This window comes from Triturus cristatus, chromosome 11 (assembly GCF_964204655.1).
Source record: "Triturus cristatus chromosome 11, aTriCri1.1, whole genome shotgun sequence".
Lineage (NCBI taxonomy): Eukaryota > Metazoa > Chordata > Amphibia > Caudata > Salamandridae > Triturus > Triturus cristatus.
Genome location: NC_140594.1, coordinates 334,297,861 through 334,319,581, shown reverse-complemented (window position 1 = coordinate 334,319,581; position 21,721 = coordinate 334,297,861).

The window sequence follows — 21,721 nt, the reverse complement described above, 5'->3', positions numbered from 1 at the left end:
ACCTGTCAATAAAGTATGGTCCTTCACTTCCTGAACCTTCGTGGTGATGGAATATGGAGTCCACAATTCGAATTGATTTTGGAATAAAGCCCGTTCCGAACCTCTAATACCACGGATTCTGCCTCTTATTTTACTGAGCTATTATTATAAATTTTCCGCATCAAATTAAGTACCGGTAATTAAATTATTTACCACAGGTCAGATATTCCATTCCTAAGTATGAAAGGCCACCGACTTTATGTGGTTCACTTTCCACATTTTACAGATTCAGGCGAGTAGGCCCTGAATTCTGTCATCAAGCCTTTTCCTGCCTTCTGCCTCTGAAAGCTCCAGTCTGAGCCTGCATCTGTATCTATGAACTTTGTCCTACTGTGGAAATATGGATTTTTATGATCAGTTATGTCCCCTATCTTGGACCCCAACGGTTTCATGTATAAATCACAAATACATGTATGTTTCCTCCAGTTCCAGTTATGAAGACGCAAACACATGTGCGTCCACCGTCAACATGTCCTCTTTCAGATCCGCCATGAATGGGCCGGATATTCTATTCCTAAGTATGAAAGGCCACCGGCTTTATATGGTTCATTTATCCCATTTTACAGTCCAGGCGAGTAGGCCCTGATTCTACCATTAAGCTTTTTCTTGCCTTCTGCCTCTGAAAGCTCCAGTCTGAGCTCGCATCTGTATCCATGAACTTTGTCCTACTCCCTGCGCGGCTAACGGTGCCTGACTCGACCTGTCTGCCTGCCAAAAACTGTATTTCACCTTCAAGATTATCTGCTCTGCTCCGCTCCCCACCCAATGCATTCCTGTCTAGTAGTTTAAGTAAACATTCTTCCAGCTACCGAGCAAAAGGCCCGGCTTCTCTGTCTTTATGCAAGTAATTCATAGCCCTGTTACTATGGAAGATTTCTGCCCTTCGCATCCAATGTAGACACTTAGACGCTTGTACACGCACTCACAGTCAGTATAGAATAGATTTTATTTGAGAGACCTTTCCTTTTGGATAACATAGTTCTTTAAACATAGGATGTTAGATATGATTCGGGATTAGGTTGACATAACCCCAGACTTCTGTCTCCACATGTAGAGCTAAATGTCAAGTCCCCTTCACCCCCTAGTTGCACGTCAATCACACGTCATGCTGCTGCGCGCGCATTTCTGCCAAGTATTTCTGCTGACATTGTGAAATTCTTTCATGGTGCCACCCATTTGTGACATCATACCTAAATGACGTTCTTTAGTTATGCCTAGTTACACCCATTTTAGTTACGCATGTATGTTTTATCTTTGTTATCAACTGTTACGCCTCCTGCATCTGTTTTCACTATAATGCCTCTGTATAAAAATGATTACTTGTCAATAAAGTTGGCCCTTCACTTCCTGAACCTTCGTGGTGATGGAATATGGAGTCCATCAATTCGAATTGATTTTGGAATAAAGCCCGTTCCGAACCTCTAATACCACGGATTCTGCCTCTTATTTTACTGAGCTATTATTATTAATTGTCCGCATCAAATTAAGTTCCGGTAATTAAATTATTTACCACATATATGGCGCCCGAATAGGGACACTTTCTCATCTCACGCGCCGGAGGTGCGTTGCAGGCCCGGTCTCCTGCCACAGCTGGACGGACAACAACGCGTACCCACAGGATTTCCTGTATCTCCCTCCTGCCGAGCGGGGGTAACTGAGGCTGCGATCAACACCCAGACGAGGCGGTGAGAAGTGCGAAGTATCCCGACCAGAGCCTAGCTGAGAGAGCAAGATCCGAGGTATACAGAGGCCCACCAGTTTCCGAGGTTCCGAAGTTCCGAGTCGAGTCCAGTCCGGTTCAAGTCCAGTTCAGTTCAGTTCCGAGGCCTTCCGTTCCGAGCTACCCGGTGAGTACCATTGTCGGGGAGGCGTTCTGACGTGCACATAGGTTGTGCCGGTCAAGACGGGTTTGGGTACACAAATCCGGTCTGCACTGTTTCAGCAGTGTATCTGTACTGTTTAACAGTATATCAAGTATGTCTAGTATATAATTCAGAATTACCTAGTTAGGGCCGAGTATTATGCTTAGTGACTAGTTCCCTAAAATGGCCATCATTGTTGTTCATTAAATGTTAAATGTTAAATGTTTTAAACACGTTCTGCATATTGTGGTGTGAATGACTGTTCATTATTGTGTTTTGTTGTATTAAACGTGTTCAAAATTAGGTATCAGATCAGTTCTCAATATGCCGCTCTTTTCGAAATTAAGACAGATCAAAACTAGAAAAGGGGTACTCGAAGAAGCTGTTCCCATTCCTCCTAGGGACACTCCGGGGTACTTCATGTATCATAAACATGGCCTAGACGCCATATTATTTCTTGATTTATGGGTAGACTACACCAAGGAATTACCAGAAAGTCAGAGGTGGCCCGCAGCTGGGACCTGGGATGCAGATTGCATCATGAAAGTAGAGGAAGAATTATGGAAAAGGAAAGCTAGACAATCACAGAAATATGCCATTGAATTATGGCGTAAAGAATCATATAGACGTACAGAAAAAGCACTCAGACAGGAAGAGAAAAGTAAGGAGAATTCAAATAAAGTCCGAGAAAGTCTATTAATTGAAGAAGGTACTCGAGTAAAATCAGAACAAACAGACAGACAAAGAAATACCCTTATGAATGGTATGTATCCTCTTCTGGCCGAAGGGTTACCTAAGGCTACTCCGGAGATACCAAAAGACTTGCCACCCCCATTGTTTCCGATAAAAGCACATCCCAAAGGGCATCCCAGAACCGCAGAAGATGTTTTTCTTTCCTCTTATTTAGACGACGCAGCTCCCGAGTATGCTAATGCTGCGCCACATAGACCGCCTGCCGAGGGGGTTCAACGCCAAGACCCTCCTCCGTCTGTACCTCCACAACAACAAACTCCGACGCAAGTTCCGGCAAGCACATCTGTTTCTACAGCTGTATCCACACCTATGGTTGCTATATCACGTTCAACGAATCCTTTCACATCCAGCACCCCAGGTGGTGCTACAGGAGGTGCATCAAACATTTTTTCCACGCCACCCAGAGTAAATAAACTTTCCTTTCAAGAATTAGCCCACCAACGTACGCCCAAACTAGTAACTCCCGACATGCTTAAGGAACTTCTAATAGATTGTAGATATGACCCTGTGCCCGGCAAAGAGGACGAAATGCTGCTGGCATCATTACGTATCCGACGAGCTGCAATATATTTAGGGAGGCTACCAGGAATGACTACACATTTAGAAAACATATATCACTTTGTCCAGTCAGGACGAGATTCTGAGAGTATTAATATAGCCATGGAGTACCAGAAAGTGGAAATACAGGGGGAACTGTTACGTTTCCTCATAAATTGTGTGATCAGAAATCAAGACCGACCAGGGGTAAATCCGGAAGAAATGCAAATTCTTACCACATGGAGTCGGAATATATCAGAGGGGAGACATGATAAACGATTAAGTATAGTAGCTATGTGCCGAAAGATCCGCAAAGAAGTAGAACGAATACACGAAGAAAGATTAGCAGTAGACCAGCCTGAACAAACCGAGGAGGAGGAAGAATTAGAACTGCCCACAGGACAGTTAGAAACAATGGCCTATGTAGGTAGAGGGAAATATTGTAATAATACTAGATGCTTTACTGATCCGATACGTCCGATACGTCCAGACCATAACAGAAATTTCCAAACACCTATAATAAATATAAGGTCCCCCGAACATTCGTTCCAAGCCGCTGACAAATTACTCCGAGAACGAAGGGGTTATCATATACTCGATTCTATGGACGAACAAGAATTAGCCAGGTCAGCCGTTCACTGGGTTGACAGCCCCGGAAAATATAGTGATGATACACTAGCACACACGTTTTTGAACCTCACCCCAGATGAACAGCGTTTAGCTGGTATCTATATGATTCAACAACTCCTTATATTATATAAAAGCCAACACTCCGATCCTGGCCCCTTACCTGATATATTGACTGAATTACTCACGAATAAATGGAGAGGTTCAGGTACTGAGTTAATTAGAGAAATACTAGAATCCAGAAAGCAGTACATTCTGTTTGTATGCCCCGAACATGTCTCACTGCCCATCAAGGAAAGAACGACGTATTATATGGATAGACAGAATCCCTTACGCGAAGTGCACCCGATAAAAGGTGATGACAATCAGTTTAAACGTGTGTTTGTATACACACCCATATCTAAAATAGAACTATTAGAAATGAAGAAAGTGGTACCCAGTCATGACAAAGACCCAGCGGGTTTCCACCGTGAAATTAAAGACATGTTGCTCATGGGAGAGTATACCTATCCCGACATTATGAAAATATTGAAGGTATTAATGCCTGCGGGCATTTACGAAAAACTCAAGGAAAAGGATTGGGAGGTGGGAGACCAAAAGATAGATTGGACAGCATTAGAAAACGAAGAAAAAGCTCGAGGTCCAGGTTCAGGGCTTGGGGATAAGACCAAAACACTACCAGGTTTATTAGTACAGGTACTGCCACGTTTATTAACTACGAAAAAGGAAGACTGGGGTGCAATCTCAGCCTGTAAACAAAAGCAAGATGAAGACACTAGTGATTTCTATGCCCGATTCGAAAAATGTTTTGGTATAAATAGTGGAATAAAAGCAAGTAGCGAATCATATCCACATCTGTTTGTGACAAAATTAGTTGAAAATTCCTTGCCCCAAGTTAAGAATAGAGTATTGAAATTCGAGAGTACCTGGCAAGGTAACACTCCGTCACAAATGTTACAAATGCTACAGTACCATCACAATAGAATTAGAGAAGAACAAGAACATGAACAAAGACGCATGAAAGACACGAAAATGAAAATGCTAGTTTCCCAGACAGTTCCAGCTGACGGTCATAAAAAGGGTATGACACAGTCCAGTGTTTCAGCAGGTCCTGTAAAAGGGACATGCAACTATTGTAAACAGCCAGGTCATTATGTACACGATTGTCCAGTTTTAAAACATAATATCGCCATAGGTAATACAAAAGAAAGACCACGGCCACTTAGACAGGAGCAGAACCAACAAGGAGCTCCGCAGCATGCACAGTCCATGCCAGCTCCGCAACAGTCTATGCCAGCTCCACCACTGCAGCCTATTGCTGCCACACAAACAACGACACAACAGATGTACCAGACCGCACAGTATGACTATCCCGATTATCAACGATACTCATGAAACAGCCTAGAGAGGGAAGTTGGCTTACCCCTTATCGAGGTCCCTGTAGATCAAGAAGGACCTTATGTACACAGTGAACTATTAGGCCAAGATAGAAAATTTTTACTTGATACAGGGGCAAGCCGAACAACAATAAAACGTAGTGAAGTTCCAGGGGCACCCCTCTCAGGCTCACAGAATATTTCCCTTGGCTTTTCAGGAAAACCTATCATTAACGAAGTATCACAGCCTCTTCCACTTACGATTGGTCCCTTGACACGAACTACAGATTTATTGCTTACTAAATCATGTCCAGAAAACCTGTTAGGTATAAAAACATTGAAAGCTCTAGGAGCTATAATATGTTGTTCTCCGGAAGGAGTAAGATTGTTTCTACGTGATTTCAAAGGGCACTATGTGTCCCGAGACATGGATCACCGACTGCAGACTTTACCCACACATTTATGGGCACAAGGCCCTACAGATGTTGGTTGCATGAACATTACACCATATCGAGTCACACTAAAGACAGGAGTGGTACTACCACGAATGCGACAATACAAGTTACCCCCAGATGCTGTAGTGGCTTTACTGCAAATCATTGACGAGCTTATTACCCAAGGAGTGGTTGTGGAAACCGACTCCAATGTATGTAATTCCCCGATAATTCCGATTCTTAAACGAACTGATCCAACAGCCCCGCCAGTATATCGATTGGTTATTGATCTGCGCGAATTAAATAAATGTATTGTACCACAATACCCCGTAGTCCCAGATATTTCTTCATTACTGACAGCCATTGATTCCGAAGCAACATTCTTTACTGTAATTGATCTCAAGAATGCCTTTTTCAGCGTCCCAATAGATCCGGAAAGCCAATACTTGTTCGGATTTAGTTTAAATGGACGAAGCTTTAAATTCACACGCGCACCTCAAGGATTCACAGAAAGCCCCAGCATCTATAGCCAAGCACTGAAACGAGAACTTGATAGTATCCACATGCCAGTCAACACTGCCCTGCTTCAATATGTCGATGATCTGCTGATCACCGCTAGAAGCGAACCTGAATGTGAAAAAGCCTCACTGACGGTTTTACAATTTTTGGCCGAAAAGGGGCACAAGGTGTCCCCTTCTAAGCTGCAATTCTGTGTCCAGCGAGTTGTTTACCTTGGGCACTCGCTGTCCAAGGAGGGAAGGCAGCTTACACCCGATCGCATCCAGTTAATTGTTAACATGCCAATACCCAAGACACAAAAGGAGGTGCGGGCTTTTATAGGCCTCACTTCATATTGTAGGCAGTGGATCCCTCAGTATGCATTTCTAGCAAAACCACTCATTCAGTTGACAACACAGGAGGCAGCCACATTGACTGTCCTCCCTTGGACTCAGGAACATACACAAGCTTTTGAAAGCCTAAAGAAAGCTTTATGTCAAGCACCTGTTTTAGCAACACCATGTTACAATAAACAGTTTACACTCTTTGTTACAGAACGCGAAGGTACTGCTTTGTCAGTACTCACACAGGAACAAGCAGGATCACATAAACCATGTGCTTATTTTTCTAGTACATTAGATCCCGTAGCTCAGGCTCTGCCTGCGTGCCTGAAATCAGTGGCAGCGACAGCTTTAGCAATCCGACAAAGCGATGCCATAGTGTTAGGACACCAATTGACAGTACAAGTACCACATGCAGTAGAGGTTCTCTTGAACCGCACACAAACACAACACTTGACTATAGCAAGACTCACCGGTTACGAATTAACATTGAATCCTGCCACACTGTTACCAGTAAACGGAACAGACCCACTAGCACATGATTGTATTGAAGTTATTACTATCACGACGAAACCTAGACAAGACTTGACAGACGTCCCATTGTCAGACCCAGACCTGACGTTGTATGTAGATGGTTCATGTATGAGAACAAGTACAGGAGAGCTAGTGGCCGCGTATGCAGTCACAACAGACACTGAAATCATTGAAACAAATTGCATAAATACCTTGTCCGCTCAAGCAGCAGAGCTCATCGCTCTGACACAAGCCTGTACTCAAGCCACAAATAAAAAAGTCAACATATACACTGATTCACGTTATGCATTCGGAGTTGTACATGACTTCGGCGTGCTGTGGCGAGAGAGAGGTTATTTAACTTCTCACGGTGCCCACATTCAGCACGGACCCCTCATTCATGCCTTATTAGATGCAATACATCTACCCACTGCAATATCAATTATGAAATGTAAAGCTCATACGAAAGTTACTGATATCATTTCCCAAGGCAATGATCTAGCTGACAGAACAGCTAAACAGACTGCTCAAACTCACACATCTGACATAACAAAGACAATAGTTCCGACACCAACACATTGCATGATGGTTAAGGATCCCGCTCTTGACGTAATTGACATACAGACACATGCTACACCAGAGGAAAAAAAGAAATGGACTGAATTAGGAGGGATCCAAACGGATCAAGGATGGATGACGAAGGAAAAATCTGTATGGTTCCTTCCTGATTCAATGGTCCAAGTTATCATTAATACAATACATAGTCCAGCGCACCTAGGAGAAAAAGCTATGCTAGACAGCATTCAACACATTTGGTTCAACAAACATTTACGAGCAGCAGCTAAACAAAAAGTTCGTACCTGTATGATCTGTTGTCAGTTTAACCCAGGTAAAAGCATTCCCGTAGAACAGGGTGGATTTCAGCCTCCTGATCACCCTTTTGAAGTCCTCCAGATGGATTATATCCAGATGGAACGATGTCGAGGATTCAAATATGTTCTTGTAGTTGTCTGTGCTCTTTCCCGTTGGACAGAGGCATACCCGGTTTCAGATTACACTGCCCCGACTACTGCCAAACAGTTGGTTCGAGAATTCTTCCCACGGTACGGTTTACCACGTGTTGTCTACTCAGATAACGGCCAGCCGTTCTCATCCGAACTAATGAAACACGTTTCACTTTTGTTAGGCTATCAATGGAGATTTCACTGTGTCCGACACCCCGAGGCAGCAGGTCTCGTGGAACGACATAATCAAACTCTGAAAATTAGATTGTCCAAAATATGTAGAGAGAAAGGTGTCGACTGGGTAGTAGCCTTACCAGTTGCACTCTTTTACATGAGAATGGTAGCGCACTCTCGAACAGGGCTATCCCCTTATGAGGTGATCTTCGGTAGACCACCAAATATGTGGGGGACGCCAATACCACGCAAAATAACTGATGTTGACTGTAATATGCTGACAGATTACTTGGCTTCCTTGATGTCTGCACTACAATCTTGTCGTTCACAGGTAGCTGCAGCCTTTCCCGACAACACCGAGGTGAAACCCCATGACGTAGTTCCCGGGGACCTGGTGTTAGTGAGGAACTTTGACCGGAAGTCTCAGCTGGATCCTAGGTGGAAATCGCCTCAACTAGTACTGCTCACCACGAGGACCGCCGTGAAGATCGAAGGTCGCAAAGGCTGGATACATTCAAGTCATATCAAGAAATTTCATGGACTTCCGTCTGATGTAAACGATACACCTCGCGTGTCTTCACCGATTGACTCAAAGCTTCCTTTGGTTGAACAGAGTAATAAGGAACTATACAAACTAAAACTACGGTCTAACAAGTCAGACAATTTGATTGTTTAAGTCCTCTCCAAGGTGAATCGGTCGAATAAACTACGGTCTAACAAGTCAGACAATTTGATTGTTTAAGTCCTCTCCAAGGTGAATCGGTCGAATTTGTCTCTGACATGTATCCCTTAGACCTGAATAGAGAAAGAAACCGAAAGATGCAATTGAAACAACATGCGTACTGTAAATCACTGCGTAGTCATTGCACAGTGACGTTATTAATTTTGTTTTTCTTAAGTCTTTTAATAATTGCTGCAAGTATATTGTTGCACATATATTATCCTATTTCTAAACATGTTTACAATGTTACTACTGAACACTCTTTTAGTGAATTACCCCCGCATGAGTTGTCCTATAGATTTGCGCTGCGCAATAACACTTTTATTAATACGTTACATCATTCCCATCAGACTAGCAATGCTACAAATTGTTGGATATGTGGCCGACTCCCTCCCTATCAGAACTATAAGGGAATTCTGCCTCTCTTTCCATATCCGTTCACACACAATGGCTCCTGTGGAGCATGGTTTAGTTTAATTAATTCCCTAGATTCGAATTCCGCAGTTTATCAAGACAACTGGGTATGGGGAAACCTGAACCTAGTTTTACTCAAAGTCTGCTACCCTAACAAGGAGGGACTTCCCAAAAGAACAGGAACTGATCTAGAAAATGAAGTATACGGATTAGGTAATTTCACGCTTAATCTCATGATCCTGAATGTTGAATCCGAAGCTGCACCAATTTTGCCCGCTATGTCAGTATTTCCAGTTAAAGGTGAATTGTGTGTAAGAAAGAATGGTTCCATACATATGGGCCATAGTAGATGCACCACTGTAATAGAATTCAGTGATCAAGGCAAATCTACATTTAGAGCTTCTCGCCATTCCTACTTCATATGTGGTCAGACTGCATATATACGTTTGCCTCTAGATTGGGATGGTACCTGTTACATCGGATTCCTTTTGCCACCTGTTTTCCTAGCTCCTCCTTATTATCACAGAAATACTCATTTAGTACACAATAGAGAACGGAGAGATCTCCCAATCGTCGACTACACTGAAACAGCATGGGAAAAATACACAGATTTCAATAAAGGTCTCTTTCCCTATATAGGTACAGTTACCAATAGTAAGCTGATACGTAGATTAACCAGAACCCTTGAAGCAGTAGTGAACGAAACTATTTCCGCCTTAGGCAATTTAACAGAAGAGCAGTCTGCTATGCGGATTGTTGTGCTTCAAAATCGTCTTGTCCTTGACGTCATCCTGGCCGATAGGGGCGGAGCTTGTAGGGTCATCGGATCAAGTTGTTGCATTTTCATACCAGAAAATTCGCCGTCAGTATATAAAGCCATAACTCGCCTTCATAAGATTGTAAGCCAGATACACCAGAATCCAGGCACCTGGACTTGGTCCGGTTGGTTTTGGGGTGTATTGTCAGCCTGGGGATGGAGGGTCCTATCCTTCCTAGGTATTGGCTTTCTCATACTATCCAGTTGCTGCTTATGCCTACAATGTGGACCAGCGATTTGTGGTCTGTGTGTCACATCGTGTATTCCACCACCAAGATTTCATTCATCCCGAAAGAAGAAAGAAGAACAAATGATGCTATATGAACAGATCAACGGATTGATGAAGATTGATATCTCTTAAGGGCAAGTAGGGGACAAGGAGGGAATGTGGAAATATGGATTTTTATGATCAGTTATGTCCCCTATCTTGGACCCCAACGGTTTCATGTATAAATCACAAATACATGTATGTTTCCTCCAGTTCCAGTTATGAAGACGCAAACACATGTGCGTCCACCGTCAACATGTCCTCTTTCAGATCCGCCATGAATGGGCCGGATATTCTATTCCTAAGTATGAAAGGCCACCGGCTTTATATGGTTCATTTATCCCATTTTACAGTCCAGGCGAGTAGGCCCTGATTCTACCATTAAGCTTTTTCTTGCCTTCTGCCTCTGAAAGCTCCAGTCTGAGCTCGCATCTGTATCCATGAACTTTGTCCTACTCCCTGCGCGGCTAACGGTGCCTGACTCGACCTGTCTGCCTGCCAAAAACTGTATTTCACCTTCAAGATTATCTGCTCTGCTCCGCTCCCCACCCAATGCATTCCTGTCTAGTAGTTTAAGTAAACATTCTTCCAGCTACCGAGCAAAAGGCCCGGCTTCTCTGTCTTTATGCAAGTAATTCATAGCCCTGTTACTATGGAAGATTTCTGCCCTTCGCATCCAATGTAGACACTTAGACGCTTGTACACGCACTCACAGTCAGTATAGAATAGATTTTATTTGAGAGACCTTTCCTTTTGGATAACATAGTTCTTTAAACATAGGATGTTAGATATGATTCGGGATTAGGTTGACATAACCCCAGACTTCTGTCTCCACATGTAGAGCTAAATGTCAAGTCCCCTTCACCCCCTAGTTGCACGTCAATCACACGTCATGCTGCTGCGCGCGCATTTCTGCCAAGTATTTCTGCTGACATTGCGAAATTCTTTCATGGTGCCACCCATTTGTGACATCATACCTAAATGACGTTCTTTAGTTATGCCTAGTTACACCCATTTTAGTTACGCATGTATGTTTTATCTTTGTTATCAACTGTTACGCCTCCTGCATCTGTTTTCACTATAATGCCTCTGTATAAAAATGATTACTTGTCAATAAAGTTGGCCCTTCACTTCCTGAACCTTCGTGGTGATGGAATATGGAGTCCATCAATTCGAATTGATTTTGGAATAAAGCCCGTTCCGAACCTCTAATACCACGGATTCTGCCTCTTATTTTACTGAGCTATTATTATTAATTTTCCGCATCAAATTAAGTTCCGGTAATTAAATTATTTACCACACTACTCCCTGCGCGGCTAACGGTGCCTGATCCAGCCTGTTTCCTGCCAAAAACTGTATTTCACCTTCAAGATTATCTACTCCGCTCCTCATCCGATGCATTCCTGTCTAGTAGTTTAGGTAAACATTCCTCCAGCTACCGTGCAAAGGGCCAGGCCTCGCTGTCCTCATGCAAGTAATTCATGGCCCTGTTACCATGGAATATTCCTACCCCCTCGCATCTCATGTAGACACTTAGACGCTTGTACACGTACTAACAGTCAGTATAGAATAGATTCTATCCTAGAGACCTTTCCTTTTGGATAACACAGTTCTTTAAACATAGGATATTAGATATGATTTGGGATTAGGTTGACATGACCCCCCAGACTTCTGTCTCCACATGTAGAGCTAAATGTCAAGTCCCCTTCACCCTCTAGTTGCACGTCAATTACACGTCATGCGGCTGCGCGCGCATCTCTGCCAAATATTTCTGCTGACATTGCAGGATTCTCTTATGGATCCACCCATTTGTGACATCATGTTTAATAACGTATTTTAGTTACACCCATGTTTACGCCTTTTTTGGTTACGTATGCATATTTTATCTCTCTTATCAACTGTTACGCCTCCTGCATCTGTTACACTATAATGTAATTCTTATAAAAGTGAATACCTGTCAATAATGTATGCCCTTCCTTCCTGAACTTTTGTGGTGATGGAATACAAGACCACAATTCGAATTGTATTCCTTTGTATAGGAATAAAGCCTCTTAAAACCTCTAATACCACGGATTCTGCCTCTTATATTTACTGAGTTATTCTTACTAAACTTTACCGCATAAAAAATAGTACCGGTAATGAAATATTTACCACATAAATTGGCGCCCGAATAGGGACACTTTCTCATCTCACGCGCCGGAGGTGCGTTGCAGGCCCGGTCTCCTGCCACAGCTGAACGGACAAAAACGCGTACCCGCAGGATTTCCTGTATCTCCCTCCGGCCAAGCGGGGGTGACTGAGGCTGCGATCAACACCCAGACAAGGCGGTGAGAAGTGCGAAGTATCCCGACCAGAGCCTAGCTGAGAGAGCAAGATCCGAGGTATACAGAGGCCCACCAGGTTCCGAAGTTCCGAGTCCAGTCGAGTCGAGTCCAGTCCGGTCCAGTTTCAGTTCAGTTCCGAGGCCTTCCGTTCCGAGCTACCCGGTGAGTACCATTACCGGGGAGGCATTTAACGTGCACATAGTCTGTGCCGGTCAAGACGGGTTTGGGTACACAAATCCGGTCTGCACTGTTTCAGCAGTGTATCTGTACTGTTTAGCAGTATATATAGTATGTCTTGCATATAAATAAGTATTATCTAGTGTCAGTATTATGTCAGTAACTAGTTTTCTATTAGTTATCATCGTTCGTTAAAACTATTAAGTGTTAAAATGTTTTAATACGTTCTATACATTGTGGTGTGAATGACTGTTCATTATTGTGTTTACTGTATTAAGTGTGTTCTAATAATAAGATCTAAAAATGCCGCTCTTTTCGAAATTAAGACAGATCAAAACTAGAAAAGGTGTACTCGAAGAAGCTGTTCCCATTCCACCTAGGGACACTCCAGGATACTTTATGTATCATAAGCATGGCCTAGATGCCGTATTATTTCTTGATTTATGGGTGGACTACACCAAGGATTTGCCAGAAAATCAGAGATGGCCCGCAGCTGGGACCTGGGATGCAGATTGCATCATGAGAGTAGAAGAAGAATTATGGAAAAAGAAAGCCAGACAGTCACAGAAAGATGCCATTGAATTATGGCGTAAAGAATCATATAGACGTACAGAAAAAGCACTCAGACAGGAAGAGAAAGGTAGAGAGAATTTAAATAAAACCCGAGAAAATCTATTAATTGAGGAAGGTACCCGAGTAAAATCAGAACAAGTAGATAGACAAAGAAACACTCTTATGAATGGTATGTATCCTCTTCTGGCCGAAGGGTTACCTAAGGCTACCCCGGAAATACCAAAAGACTTAACTCCTCCATTGCTCCCGATAAAAGCACATCCCAAAACACATCCCAAAACAGCAAAGGACGTTTTCCTTTCCTCCCATTTAGACGACGTAGCTCCCGAGTATGCTAATGCCATACCACACACACCGCTTGCCGATGGTGTTCAACACCAAGAGCATCCGCCTGTATCCCCGCAACTACAAACTCGTACACAAGTTCCCACAGGTCTGTCCGTTTCTACAGTCTTTCCCGCATCCACAATCTCTATCCTACGTCCAACGAAGCCTTTCGTGCCTAGCGCCTCAGATGGTGCTATAGGAGGTACGACAGACATGTTTGCCACCCCGCCGAGAAATAAACAAACCCTTAGAGATTTAGCACTCCAACGTACACCCCAATTAGCGACATCCGACATGTTTAAAGAACAGCTTGTGGATTGTAGATACGATCCAGTGCCAGGTAGACAGGACAAATTGCTCATATCATCACTACGTATACGACGAGCTACATTATATTTACTGACGATACCAGGAATGGTTGAACACCTAGACAATATATATCGCTTTGTCCAAACAGGACGAGGTCCAGAAAGTATTAACGAAGCTATGGAATACCAGAAAGTGGATGTACAAAGACAACTACTACGTTTTTTCATAAATTGTGTAATTAGGAATCAAGACAGGCCCGGGGCAGATCACGATACCATGCAAAAACTTGTCAAATGGGGTCAGAACATATCAGAAGAGAAACATGATAGACAGGCGTGTATAATCGCCATGTGTCGAAAGATCCGCAAGGAAGTAGAACGAATACATAAAGAAAGACAAGAAACAGACAGAGCAGAATCAGAAGAGGAGGAGGAGCAAGAATCAGAACAATTAGAGACGATAGCTTATGTAGGTAGAGGAAGACCCCATAATAATACTAGAGGCTTTAATGACCCGATACGTCCAATACGTCCAGAATATAATAGGCATTTTCCAAATCCTATGTTAAATACAAAATCCCCTGAACACCTATTCCAAGCCGCTGATAAATTACTCCGAGATCGAAAGGGGTACCATATGCTCGATTCCATGGACGAACAAGAATTAGCTAGGTCAGCAGTACAATGGGCTGACAGTCCCAGCGACTACAATGATGATGTACTTGCACACACGTTCCTGAATCTTGACCCATACGAACAGCGTTTAGCTAGTATATACATGATTCAACACCTCCTTATATTATATAAAAGCCAACACTCCGATCCAGGACCCTTACCTGACATATTGACAGAACTACTCACCAATATATGGAGAGGGTCAGGTACTGATTTGATTAAAGAGATTCTAGAATTCCGAAACCAATATTTAACTTTCGTATGCCCAGAACACGTTCCAGTTCCCATCATAGGAAGAAAAATGTATCACATAGATAGACAGAACCCGTTACGCGAAGTACACCCAATCAGAGGTGACGGTAATAACTTTACACGCGTGTTTGTGTACACGCCTATAACTAAACTGGAATTATTAGAAATGAAGAAAGTAGTACCCAGCCATGACAAGGATCCAGCAGGTTTCCACCGTGAAATAAAGGACATGTTACTCATGGGAGAGTATACCTACCCCGACATTATGAAAATATTAAAAGTCCTATTACCCGCTGGTGTTTATGAGAAACTTAAAGAAAAGGAATGGGAGGTGGGAGACCAAAAGATAGATTGGACAGCATTAGAAAACGAAGAAAGGGCCCGAGCTGCAGGAGCAGGACTTGGGGAAAAGACTACAGCACTAGCAGGACTACTAGTGCAGGTACTGCCACGTTTATTAACTACGAAAAAGGAAGACTGGGGTGCAATATCAGCCTGTAAACAAAAACCAGATGAAGACACTAGTGATTTCTATTCCCGATTTGAAAAATGTTTTGGTATAAATAGTGGCATAAAAGCCAGTAGTGAGTCATATCCACATCTGTTTGTGACAAAATTAGTTGAAAATTCTCTGCTGCAAGTCAAGAATAGAGTATTGAAATTCGAAAGTACCTGGCAAGGTAATACCCCATCACAGATGTTACAGATGTTACAATATCACCACAATAGAATTAGAGAAGAACAAGAACACAAACAAAGACGTATGAAAGATACAAAAATGAAAATGCTTGTTGCTCAGTCAATCCCAGCTAATGGTCATCAAAAGGGTGATTCCGCAGGTCCTACGAAAGGGACATGCAACTATTGTAAACAACCAGGTCATTATATACACGATTGTCCAGTCCTGAAACATAATATTGCTACAGGTAGAACCCAGGAGAGACCACGTCCACCTAGACAGGATCAGAATCAACAACAAATCCCTCAGCATGCACAACCTAGGTTAGCTCCGCAACAACTAGCTCCGCAACAGGGAGCTCCACAACAGACCGTAGCACCACCACAAGCGCAGCCTATTGCTGCAACACAAGCAACCACACAACAAATGTATCAGTATGCACAAGCAGATTATCCCGATTATCAGCGATACACATGAAATAGCCTAGAGAGGGAAGTTGGCTTACCCCTTATTGAGGTTCCTGTAGATCAAGAGGGACCTTATGTACATAGTGAACTATTAGGGGAAGACAGAAAGTTTTTACTTGATACAGGGGCAAGCAGAACAACTATAAGACGCAGTGAAGTTCCAGGGGCACCCCTCTCAGGCTCACAGAATATTTCCCTTGGATTCTCAGGAAAACCCATAATTAATGACGTAACACAACCTCTTCCACTTACGATTGGTCCATTGACACGTACTACAGATTTATTGCTTACTAAATCATGTCCAGAAAACTTGTTAGGTATAAAAACATTGAAAGCTCTAGGAGCCATAATATGTTGTTCTCCGGAAGGAGTACGACTATTTCTACATGACTTCAAAGGTCACTACGTGTCCAGAGACATGGATCACCGACTGCAGAATTTACCTACACATTTATGGGCACAAGGCCCCACTGATGTTGGTTGCATGAACATTACACCATATCGAGTCACACTAAAAACAGGAGCAATACTACCACGAATGCGACAATACAAGTTACCACCCGATGCTGTTGTGGCTTTGCTGCAAATCATTGACGAGCTCATTGCACAAAGAGTGGTTGTCGAAACCGACTCCAATGTATGTAATTCCCCGATAATTCCGATTCTTAAAAGAACGGATCCAAAGGCACCACCAGTATATCGATTAGTTATTGATCTGCGCGAATTAAATAAATGTATTGTACCACAATACCCTGTGGTCCCAGATATCTCTTCATTATTAACAGCTATTGACTCAGAAGCAACGTTCTTCACTGTAATTGATCTCAAGAATGCTTTCTTTAGCGTCCCAATAGATCCGGAAAGTCAATATCTGTTCGGATTCAGTTTAAATGGACGAAGCTTTAAATTCACACGCGCACCTCAAGGATTTACAGAAAGCCCTAGCATCTATAGCCAGGCATTGAAACGAGAACTTGACAGTATCCACATGCCAGTTAACACTGCCTTGCTTCAATATGTCGATGATCTGCTGATCACCGCCCGGAGCGAACCTGAATGTGAAAAAGCGTCACTGACGGTTTTAAAATTTCTGGCCGACAAGGGGCACAAGGTGTCCCCTTCTAAGCTGCAATTCTGTGTCCAGCGAGTTGTTTACCTTGGGCACTCACTGTCCAAGGAGGGAAGGCAGCTTACACCCGACCGCATCCAGTTAATCGCTAACATGCCACCACCCAAGACACAAAAGGAGGTGCGGGCTTTTATAGGCCTCACTTCATACTGTAGGCAGTGGATCCCTCAATATGCATTTCTAGCAAAACCACTCATCCAGTTAACAACACAGGAGGCAGCCACATCGACTGTCCTCCCCTGGACTCAAGAACATACACACGCCTTTGAAAGCTTAAAGAAAGCTTTATGCCAAGCACCTGTTTTAGCAACACCATGTTACAGTAAACGGTTTACACTCTTTGTTACAGAACGCGAAGGTACTGCCTTGTCAGTACTCACTCAGGAACAAGCAGGATCACACAAACCATGTGCTTATTTTTCTAGTACATTAGATCCAGTAGCTCAGGCTCTTCCTGCGTGCCTGAAATCGGTGGCAGCAACAGCTTTAGCAATCAGACAAAGCGATGCCATAGTGTTAGGACACCAACTGACAGTACAAGTACCACACGCAGTAGAGGTTCTCTTGAACCGCACACAAACACAACACTTGACTATAGCGAGACTTACCGGTTACGAATTGACATTATTTCAGCCACACATAGAAATCAGACTATGTAATACGTTAAATCCTGCCACACTGTTACCAGTGGGCGGAACAGATCCATTGGCACATGATTGTGTCGAAGTCATTACTATCACGACGAAACCCAGACAAGACTTGACAGATATCCCTTTGTCAGATCCAGACTTTACATTGTATGTAGATGGGTCATGTATGAGAACAAGTACAGGAGAGTTAGTGGCCGCTTACGCAGTCACAACAGACACTGAAGTCATTGAAACAAATTGTATTAACACTTTGTCAGCTCAAGCAGCAGAGCTCATCGCTCTGACACAAGCCTGTATTCAAGCCAAGAATAAGAAAGTCAACATATACACAGATTCACGTTATGCATTCGGAGTCGTCCATGACTTCGGCGTACTGTGGCGAGAGAGAGGTTATTTAACTTCTCACGGTGCCCACATCCAACACGGACCCCTCATTCAAGCCCTGTTGGACGCGATTCATCTACCCACTGCAATATCGATTATGAAATGCAAAGCCCATACAAAAGTTACCGACATCATTTCTCAGGGTAATGACCTAGCTGACAGAACAGCTAAACAGACTGCTCAGAAACAGACTCACACAACTGACATGACAAAGACAATAGTTCCGACACCAACACATTGCATGACAGTTAAGGATCCCGCCCTTGATGTAATTGACATACAGACACATGCTACACCAGAAGAAATAAAGAAATGGACTGAATTAGGAGGGATCCAAACGGATCAAGGATGGATGACGAAGGAAAAATCTATATGGTTTCTTCCCGACTCCATGGTTCAAGTCATAATTAATACAATACATAGTCCAGCGCACCTAGGAGAAAAAGCTATGCTAGACAGCATTCAACACATTTGGTTCAACAAACACTTGCGAGCAGCAGCTAAACAAAAAGTTCGTACCTGTATGATATGTTGTCAGTTTAATCCAGGTAAAAGCATCCCCGTAGAGCAGGGTGGATTTCAACCTCCCGATCATGCTTTTGAAGTCCTCCAGATGGATTATATCCAGATGGAACGATGTCGAGGATTCAAATATGTTCTCGTAGTTGTCTGTGCTCTTTCCCGTTGGACAGAAGCCTACCCGGTTTCAGATTACACTGCCCCAACTACTGCCAAACAGTTAGTTCGAGAATTCTTCCCACGGTACGGTTTACCACGTGTTGTCTACTCTGATAACGGCCAGCCGTTCTCATCCGAACTAATGAAACACGTTTCTCTTTTGTTAGGCTACCAATGGAAATTCCACTGTGTCCGACATCCCGAGGCAGCAGGTCTCGTGGAACGCCATAATCAAACTCTGAAAATTAGATTGTCCAAAATGTGTAGGGAAAAAGGTGCCGATTGGATAGTAGCCTTACCAGTTGCGCTCTTTTACATGAGAATGGTAGCACATTCTCGAACAGGGCTATCCCCGTACGAGGTGATCTTCGGTAGACCACCAAATATGTGGGGGACGCCTGTACCTCGCAAAATCACTGATGTTGACTGTAATATGCTGACAGATTACCTGGCTTCCTTGATGTCTGCACTACAATCTTGTCGTTCACAGGTAGCCGCAGCTTTTCCCGATAATACTGAGGGGAAGCCCCATGACGTGGTTCCTGGTGACCTGGTTCTGGTCCGGAATTTCGACCGGAAGACCCAACTGGAGCCTAGGTGGAAGTCGCCGAAGCTAGTTCTACTAACTACAAGGACAGCCGTGAAGATCAAGGGACGCAAAGGGTGGTTGCACTCGAGTCATATCAAGAAATTTTATGGACTACCATCCAGTGTGAATACTCAACCTTGTATTCCCTCACCGACAGACTCAAAGCTCCCCTTGGTTGAGCAGTTAAAACCAGAACTTTACAAACTAAAATTGAGGTCTAGCAAGTCAGACAATTTGATTGTTTAAGTCCTCTCCAAGGTGAATCGGTTGAATTTGTCTCTGACATGTATCCTCTAGACCGGAATAGAGAAAGAAACCAACAGATACAGCTTAAAAAGCATGCGTATTGTAAATCACTTCGTAGTCACTGCACAGTAACACTATTAATTTTGTTTTTTCTAAGTCTTCTGATTATCGTTTTCAGCGTACTATTGCATATGTATTACCCTATTCTTAAGCGTGCTTACAATGTAACTGCAGAACATTCTTTTAGCGAATTACCTCCGCATGAGTTGTCCTATAGATTTGCGCTGCGCAACAACACATTCATTAGTATGTTACATCATTCCCATCAGACCAGCAATGCCACAAATTGTTGGATATGTGGCCGACTCCCTCCCTATCAGAACTATAAGGGAGTTTTGCCCCTCTTTCCATATCCGTTCACACACAATGGCTCCTGTGGAGCATGGTTTAGTTTGATTAATTCCCTAGATTCAAATTCCGCAGTTTATCAAGACAACTGGGTATGGGGAAACCTGAACCTAGTTTTGCTTAAAGTCTGCTACCCTAACAAGGAGGGACTTCCCAAAAGAACAGGAACTGATCTAGAAAATGAAGTATATGGGTTAGGTAATTTTACACTTAACCTCATGATCCTGAACGTTGAATCCGAAGCTACACCAATCTTGCCCGCCATGTCAGTATTCCCAGTAAAAGGGGAATTATGTGTAAAAAAGAATGGTTCCATACACATGGGCCATAGTAAATGCACCACTGTAATAAAATTCAGTGATCAAGGCAAGTCTACATTTAGAGCTTCCCGTCATTCCTACTTCATATGTGGCCAGACCGCATATATATGTCTACCTTTAGATTGGGATAGTACCTGTTACATAGCATTCCTTCTGCCACCTGTTTTCCTAGCTCCTCCTGATTATCACAGAAATACCCATTTAGTACACAATAGACAACAGAGAGATCTCCCAATTGTCGATTACACTGAAACAGCATGGGAAAAATACACAGATTTCAATAAAGGGTTCTTTCCCTATATAGGTACAGTCACTAATAGTAAGCTGATACGTAGATTAACCAGAACCCTTGAAGCAGTAGTGAACGAGACTATCTCCGCCTTAGGCAATTTAACAGAAGAGCAGTCTGCTATGCGGATTGTTGTGCTTCAAAATCGTCTTGTCCTTGACGTCATCCTGGCCGATAGGAGCGGAGCTTGTAGGGTCATCGGATCAAGTTGCTGCATTTTCATACCAGAAAATTCGCCGTCAGTATATAAAGCCATAACCCGCCTTCATAAGATTATAAGCCAGATACACCAGAGTCCAGGCACCTGGACTTGGTCCGGTTGGTTCTGGGGCATGTTGTCAGCCTGGGGATGGAGAATCCTATCCTTCCTAGGTATTGGCTTTCTCATACTATTCAGTTGCTGCTTATGTCTACAATGTGGGCCAGCGATTTGTGGTCTGTGTGCCACATCGTGTATCCCACATCCACGTTTTCGTTCAAGATCCCGGAAGAAGAGAGAAGAACAAATGATGCTATATGAACAGATCAATGGATTGATGAAGATCGATATCTCCTGAGGGTTCGTAGGGGACAAGGAGGGAATGAGGAAATATGAATTTTGTGATCAGTTATGTCCCCTATCGTAGACCCCAACGGCTCCATGTGCATGCTATAAGTACATGTATGTTCCCTCCAGTTCCAGTTTTGAAGACGCAAATACATGTGCGTCCACCATCAACATGTCCTCTTTCAGATCCGCCATGAATGGGTCAGATATTCCATTCCTAAGTATGAAAGGCCACCGACTTTATGTGGTTCACTTTCCACATTTTACAGATTCAGGCGAGTAGGCCCTGAATTCTGTCATCAAGCCTTTTCCTGCCTTCTG